Raw genomic sequence first — 8,267 nt, 5'->3', positions numbered from 1 at the left:
TGTCCCATGCTCCAGGGGATCCCAGCATCTCCCCAGGGCTGGGGGCTGTGTGGGGATGTGCTTGCCCCCCATAGCCCCTCTTTCCTCCAATGCGTCCACTAAGCAAGGAGAAGAGTTATTTAAGCTTGAGGACAATGACTGCTGTTGAGCAAATGCCTCTAAACCTTACCTGACTATGTTTAGAGGAGAAATGACAAAATTAATGACTGCTGGAGGAATGAAATACCACAAAGGCTTTCCTGAAGGAATCCTAGGGGCAAAGTGTTGCCTAGTTTTAGGTTGGAGGTTTGTGAGGCCATGGAAGGGATTGCGTACTATTGACTCTGTGTGACAGAAGAAGATACGACAGAACAGCTCAGGAGATCCTGTCCAGTCCTATGATTTTAAAAGCGCTATCTGTAACTAGCGCCATCAAAATCAATAGAGCAGCACACAAGGGCACCCAGCTAGGCACTGGTGTTAAATCTGCACATGAATCATGGCCAGTATGTGGGGGCAAGTGAAAAAAAAAAAAAAAAAATATGGGTTATTTCAGACTTGTCTTTTGAAAGCTCCACTCATGACCTTGAGGAGTATCCAGTCTCCAGGGCAAGGCAAGAAAAGGAAGCCAGGACATACAAAACCACTGCATCGAAATGCCTCCTTTGTAGAGCAGTGCAGGTCTCTGCTGTGCTCCTGCAAAGGCAGTATGAGCACAGACATATCTCCTGTCCAGCTGTCCCATGATCTTGAAGGGACCTCTGCTCCTGCTAGGCCTGCACAGACTAGAGGGCCCACAAGCACCCCAACCCACCTTCTGGCCCCCTTGTGTCCGTCTGGTTTGGAACCCAAACATCACCCAAACACTAATTCATTAGCCCTTTAAGTAGGTGATAAATTAAGCCCTAACAGGAAACCCTTTGAGCTTGTGTGTGTCGGCATGTTGAGGGAGCTGCTTAGGCTGAGAAGGCCCCTCACTTTCACCGCACTGCTAGGGCTGGGGCGTGCTACCTCCTCAGCTCGTTTTGTTTAATTTAATCCTGCCCCTGAGGCCTAGTTTATCCACGGTACTGGTGGTTTTTGTGGGAGGCTTCCATTGGCACATGTGCCGTCAAAGTGTGCTTTGACCTTCTTCCCTCAGCTGCCTCCTGTGTCCTTCTGGTCAGCCTGACCTGTACCTTTGGGACAAACTTGAAGGGGTGCTGGGGACGCGTGGAGGAGAAATTCAGGGATCTGTCATTGCACTGAATGTGGCAGTTGACTTCTCCTGTGCTATAGACTGGGTTTCAGAAAGCTTTAGCTGTCCTTCTACACATGAGTTAGTGTTTTTTTTTTATGCCAACAGTGACAGGACTGTCAGAAAAGGAGGGGTAAATGGAGAGTAATTGCAAAAAATGCCATGCAGGAGATCACCTTTTGCCTGGGGGCTGCATTCTACTCCCCTCTCTTTGGTATTCTCTGAAATTAGTAGCAGATAGAGCCTGTGACATGACAGCATGCCTTGGGTTCATGGATGCCTTGGGTCTTAATGCTCTGGGATGCCAAGGCCCCTACTGAGAGTGACTTTGCAGCCACACCAAGGGCTGCACTTCTCTTTGCCTGCAGAAGTGCAGAAATCTGGACCCGGTACACCCTCAGTGCGCAGTCTGACAAAGCCACCAGCCCCAAGTGGCACCGGGGAACTCACTGGACCAGACCTCCGCTCGCCCAAGCCTGTCTGCTCCGGGGTAGCAAGACTGGTTAAATTCCTCACTGATGCTTTCCCTCTCCTACCACACCTCTTGCCCTGAGGGGTGCTTGCTGACATGACAGCCCACCACTGTAGGATGTGCCCATCCCATTTTGTCTCCTTGACTCCCTGCAGGCAAAGGGCAGCTGGAGTACAGAGTGAAGAACAAGGAGAGCTCTGATCCTCTGTTGAGCACTAAACCTGATATGCAGGTAATAAAATATCAGGGGCGGAACAATCAGGCACACACATCTCTCTATCCTGTGGCAGCTGGAAAGAAACCACAACCTTCAGTGAAAAGATGCAGACTAATTCCACTATTTCTGACCCTTTTAGAGGAATTTGTTTTTTTCACTTGTGAGTGCAAGGATCAATTTAAAATAGAGCGGCCAATTTACTCTGGCCTCTAGATTGCTTTTAAAGCACCAGTCCTGTGAGAATCCCACCCTCATGTTCACCTCCTGCCCTCCCCGTGCAAGGCAGCATCCTCCTCCCAGCACTCCCCACCACTGCCTTGCTTCCTCCTCCTCTTGCCCTGCAGCAGAGCCCTGACACCACCCCAGGGGGCTGCCAGGTCCCCAAAAAGTGGCGGCATCAGTGACAGCAGTGTCAGGGTTGCGGGACCATGGGCTTTGACACCCCATGGGTGCTGGCACGGGTATGCTGCTGGTTCCTCTTTGCACACTCAGTCTCTACACCTCCCAGAAGCAAGGTGATGAATCACGCTGAAGAAATTCAATTTGTTTGTCTGGCCAAGGGGAGAGTTAGGAGATGACTTGGTGAGGGCTGACAGCACCTCTGGGGGAGTGCTGCTCCAGCCAGGAGAGGTGGATCAAGGCATTGAGGCAGACAGGTTTGGTTCAGGAACGAGATGTGCACTCACGCTGCAAGGGCAATTAACCACTGCAGCGGCTTGCCCAGGGACACAGAACTACTGCTCACAGCTCTTAAATCAGGACTGACTGCCTTTCTCCAAGATTTATTGGATCTCCAAAGGAAGTGCTGGGCTGGATGCACAAATCACGGTCTGTGTTATATCAGGGGTCATACCAGCTAGCATAACGGCTCCTCCTGACCTCAGAATTTATGGCTGATGTCAGGGGGACAAATAACTCCTCCAGCAGGAACTGCTTTTCAGAGGGAGTGCTCCCAGGGCACAGCTGTCTTCAGGGAGAGGGCAGCCCCGCTCACGCTGCATAGCAGTGATGTTCTGTGGGCGAGCAGCGTGCAGGCACATCCTGCCTCAAGCACCGGCATCTCCACCAAGGGGCTTCCCACCCCACTGAAACAGAGCACGAGTTGTTGGAAGGAAAGGGATGAGAGATGTTTTGCTTATCTTTTAAGCAAATTTGGTTTTGCAAAAAAGGTTTAAAAAAACAAACAAAAAAAAAAGAATTCTGACCATCCTGTTTTAATACCTTTGTGGCACAAGGATCTGAAGCATCTCAGCTGACATTGTCTGTCTTGGGACAGCACGGTGAGGTCAGGGGAAAGGTGTGCTCCTCCCGTAGTGCCTGTCCCTCCGTAATGCTCTCTTGGTGCAAATTCCCATTCCCTAAGAGAGCTGCTCGCTCCTTTTGTGCAGGGACTTCCACTTAACTCCCCATGCAATGATGATTGTGGCAAAGGCTGTAAGGGGGAGAGGGAGGTCAGTGAAATGATAACCCCAGGGGTAAATCTTCAACAGGATATGCACAGCTTTAGCCGTGCAACTGTCATTTACATTAATGAGAGTCATGCAGCTAAATAACCGCACTGGAAACACCCCGGTTCCCAGCTGCCTGGTATAAATAATAAAATAATTAAAAAAAAAAAAAAAAAAAAAAAAAAACAAAACAGAGAGGGAGGAACAAAAAGGTTCTGTTCTCCCACCACAGGAGTCCAGGAGACCTGTGGCAGAAGCAGAAATGTTACTCATTCCTCACCCATCGCTGTGCAGGGCAGCAGGGAACAAGCATTTGCAATGCTGGGAGAAGGCCGGCAGCTCTCTGGGCATATGTTACTGTAAATTTGAAATCAGAGCCTCTGAGGGGATGCAAAATGACAAACCCAGCCACTGGTGGGGGTGCTGGCTGCCAGCAGAGTATAGAGTTGATTATTTCCCATTTGTGAAAGGACAGGGCTTTCTGCAGCCAGACCAAGACGCGTGTCCCTGCCACACGCGGGCTGGCGTGCCAGGACCCAGGGGCTGGGGCAGGGACATTCAGTCCTTCAGCTGGACCCACGGCTGGAGTGACAGCAGGGCACTGATAAATGCTGTTTGCAAACCTCCTTCATCAGGGTCCAAGACCAGAGGTGTCTCTTTTATGCCCTTTCCACGGGATGCAGCTCGGCAGCATCGAACAGCTCGGGAGAAGATGGTGGTTTATAAACTGAGCTCTTGGAGCGCGTGCGTGTAAATAAACCAGATGGTGAGGGTGTTTACATTAACACTCATGCTGGAAGTGCTTAGATTATCTTCCTTTTCAGCTAAATTAGGGACCAATTGGGGCTGCGAGTATCGCTTTAACAACCACTGTTCTTCCTGCTGCTGGAGAACGGGGGCTGCTGCCTCCCATGGAAAGCTTTATTCATCAGAAGTTTCTCCTGGTCCAAATGAAATCTTCTATATTTGGGGTCCTGGCAAGTCAGGGCACTTCAGGAGTGCTGGTGGCTGCTTAATCAGAGGGCCCTGGTGAGGCTCAGTCATCCTAAACCAGTCATCAAGGCCATGAGTCATGTCACAGGTGGGCTCCAGTGATTCAAGGATGAGACGCTCCGTCCTGATGCATTCCATGATATTATTACCCAGAAGAAATCTCATTCAAAAGAAGTGTTTCTAAGCCGTGTATCCCACCTCCTCCACTCGAGATAGCAGCCTCCCCTCAGACAGCCGCCTTCTGAGCTGCTTGGAGGAGTAAGAGATGCTTTTATTTTTTTTTTTACCTACTTGACCTCCACTTGCTTGCCATCTACCCAGGCTTGCGTCCAAAGGCTTTACCCGGCTGGCTGGGACAACAAAGGGGAAAAAGGACTCGGGGGAAAAAGGACTCGGGTACAACCAGAGTGCTGCTTCTTTGACGGTAAGCCAAAGGGGAGGCACAAAGCCCATCCACAACCAGCTTTTGAAACGAGGACAGCCACATGTGAGTGATGCTCAGCTGTTGGTACGGGTGGGTCGGTATCGCCGGCTGTAAGCAGCAGTTTGAGAACTGTGTGCGTGCCATCGTTGTGCCCTGTACACAGCGGCTAAGGCTCAAGAGGAGTTTTGTGGTTAAACCTTTCCACACCGGTGAATATTCAAGCAAAGGGGTCTCCGGGCCAGCAGCGCCCTACTCATCGCAGGCACTTCCATTTTCTGAGAGCTGTTTCTCAGGAGAATAACATGGAGACGTGCATTGTCTGCATGTCTCGGCGAAGCAAAAATGCCCAGCTGTTCATTTCGTGGTCACAGGGCTGCTGTCCCTCCCTCCTTATTTATGAGACCGGGAACAAAGGAAACGTTTCCGTCTGCAATCTGTTATCTGAAATATTGGTGATAACTCCTGCGTCAGCATTTCTGGGGAAAGGTAAGGAATGCCACACCCCGGCAAAATGAGCTGAGATCCTGAAAATAAAGGATTCTTGGTCTTGAGTCATACTCTTTTGTTGCAAATAGGCACAAAAATAACTCTATTTTATGCTGTATGTGTCCATACCGGGACGTGTGCTTATGCATATGCAAAAGGATGAGGCTTGCAAGACAAACAGCGGGGATAAACGGCTCTCCTGGGTATAATCCAGGTCTGCACCAAGATCTGTGGGAACTTTACCACCGATTTCAACACAACATCACCCTGCGTGGCGGCAGCAGTTGTGACCTGGGAGCTTTGCACCGCTGGAAAGGGGAAAATCTCCATGTGTGGATGCAGCGCTCACCTCTAGCCTTGGGAGGCCCGGAGATGTCAGAGGCTGCTGCAGAGTATCATTTATTTTATAGCACTTGTGCGACAGCCGCTGTCTCCCAGCGAGCCACGCACATTTGGAGCCCAGGATGACTAAGCCAGCTGCCTTTGCAGGCGGTAGGATCTGAAAAATTGTTCCATTAAAAAAAAAAAAAAAATAAAAAATAAAAAAAAAAAGAACTAAGATGGTAAAAGTTCCCTGCAGATAGGTTTCAGCACATCGTGTGTGGGCTCCAGAGAAGCACGGGGAGCTGCTCCCTCAAGCAAGCAGCGAGGGGCACTGATGCTCATCACGAGCAGGGCAAAGAGGAACTGTGCAATGTCTCATGAGAGCCAGCTGGCCCGGAGGAGCGGACTGGGGGCACCAGCATCCTCACAGTGCCCTGAGACACAACGTTGCTGTAGCTTGGCAGAGATGTACCCCATAACCCAGTGTTTAAGACCTTGGTGTCAACATGGTTGGAAGGATGAAATGCCACACCAAGGAAATCTGATCAGTGTGTGTGACATCTCCCCACCCAAACAGCTTTAGCCCTTTTCTCCGTAGCAGTGTCCTGCCCCTGCAGGGCTGGTGTTGGGCACCCCACCAGGATGAATACCGGGTCGCAAGGGAGAGCAGGGACCAAAGTACTTCTGCTCTCCCACACACTGTCAGGGTGGTTGCACACCATGCCTTGAACTGCCTTGAGTCTATTTGTAGAGACTGTTGAGCAGTGGAGGTCTTGAGCAAGGAGAGTTTCCTCTAAAAACAGGTATTTTGAGACCAACCTGGAGCACAGTGACTCAGGGGCTAAGGCTGTTCCCAAAAGAACCTCTGACCATCAGTACAATCAGAATATGGAGTTCAATGGATTGGTTGCAGCTGAGGCATCTCAGGGTTTATACCCGGTGCTTACATGCCCCTGACATGGCAGCCTACATGGGCTGAACCCACTTACCAGTGATACTACTACAGTCTTGCCCGTTCCCCTTGTCCCCTTGCCTGCTGGGAAGATCTTTGCTTGTGAAGTAAGGAATGGGTCTCCTGTCAGAGAGATTTTTGTGCAAAATGTTGGATGTTAATGACCAAGGTTCGGTAAACCTACCTGGCCAGTGGAACATGGGAATCATGCAGAAGAGCGTGATTGGTGGGAATGACCAGCATCCAGAAGTTCCCCAGGCCTGGTGGTGAAAGCTGTGGCCACCCTCCCTGCTGGTCCTGCTCCCTCACTTACGCCTCTTCCACTGCTATATGGCCAAGCCCACAGCAGGCACAGGAATGTTTTGGCCTGAGAAGATAAGGCACTTTAACAGGATGCCTAGAATCTCCCATCTAAGATTTCGGTGTCATTCCACTCCATGTGGCAGACGAGCACCCCAGGCATGGTGCTAGCACAAGAGCTGCACCCCTGCTCCATTCCCTCCCACCCCTAGCAGGGCGGCCCTGTCCCAGGGGTGGCTGCAGGTCAGGCTGCTCAAGCAGAGCAGAGGAGCTCCTGCAAGGTTGATCTGGATGAGGCCAATGTCCTTCTGGGCTTTCACTAGAGGGCCTTTGTTCATGGAAACTCTTCACTCCCCTCTTACCCCCTTGCCAAGTACACATGGTACCACCAAATGAGCACAGAGGGACACCCAAACACCTGCTGGGTAGGGTGAGACATCAAAGGCGGGAGGTTTGGGTATTGACTGAGAAACACACAGGCAATCTTGCAACATTTGGCTTTCCCATGCTTTGTATTGACTTTCGTTTTCTTCTTATGAGAACAGGTAAGAAATCATTGTCTGTGTTTTCACGGAGACAGCTCTGTTGTCAATAGACCCCAGTTCTTCTGGTCTCCTCCTTCCCTCCTTTTTCCACAGATTAGCTTCTCAGTGAAATGGAAAATTGTCTTCAGATGATGTTGGCAGAGGCAAGGCTGACAGGAAGACAAATCAGGCAGTGGGCATGAACCATAAATATTGTTAAATACTTACTTCAGTTTCTGTTGCCTGACTTCTGGGAAATTATATATAGACTGTAAAAGCAGAGCTGCCAGTGAGTGCGTGTGTTAATGACGGCATGACTATGACTGTGCTTGCCTCTCTATACCAAAGTAGTATGTAGGAATATACAGAGAGGCACCGGAGCGATGGGTAATGGGCCTTGCACCCAAACTCAAAAAAATACTAGGTGTCACACTAAAAATCTTAGGATAGTTTTCAGTCTTTCTGAGGTTGGAGGCCCCATGGAGGGGTGCACACCTGTGGAAAGGTCACACAAGCAGACAAGTGTGAATAAAATTGCTGGTTGTGTGGACATCCAGGAGGCCAGGACATCCAGCAGAAAAACGCCAAGTTAGCAAGTTGAGGCTGAAGACAGACTCCAGTCCTGGTTCTTGGAAGAACTGAAAACGGAAAGGTGTAGAGGGGAGAGAGGGACCAAGAAAATTACTTTGCTTTTTAAAGTGAGACTCTAAGTGGGAAAGATGGATAACAGGCACCTCATTGCTTACAATGCCTGCCTTTGAAACAAGAGTGCAATGGAAATCTAGAGGTCAGTAACACTAAATCAAGAACGGCCTCTTAGGAAAGCTGATCAAACTCAAATCTGGTGCTGCAATAAGCCAAGCAATGTAACAAAACCTATTTTGCTAGGGAGATTCTATATTAGAGAACTT

Source organism: Oxyura jamaicensis, chromosome 1 (assembly GCF_011077185.1).
Source record: "Oxyura jamaicensis isolate SHBP4307 breed ruddy duck chromosome 1, BPBGC_Ojam_1.0, whole genome shotgun sequence".
Classification (NCBI taxonomy): domain Eukaryota; kingdom Metazoa; phylum Chordata; class Aves; order Anseriformes; family Anatidae; genus Oxyura; species Oxyura jamaicensis.
Note: the sequence above shows the minus strand (reverse complement) of the source record.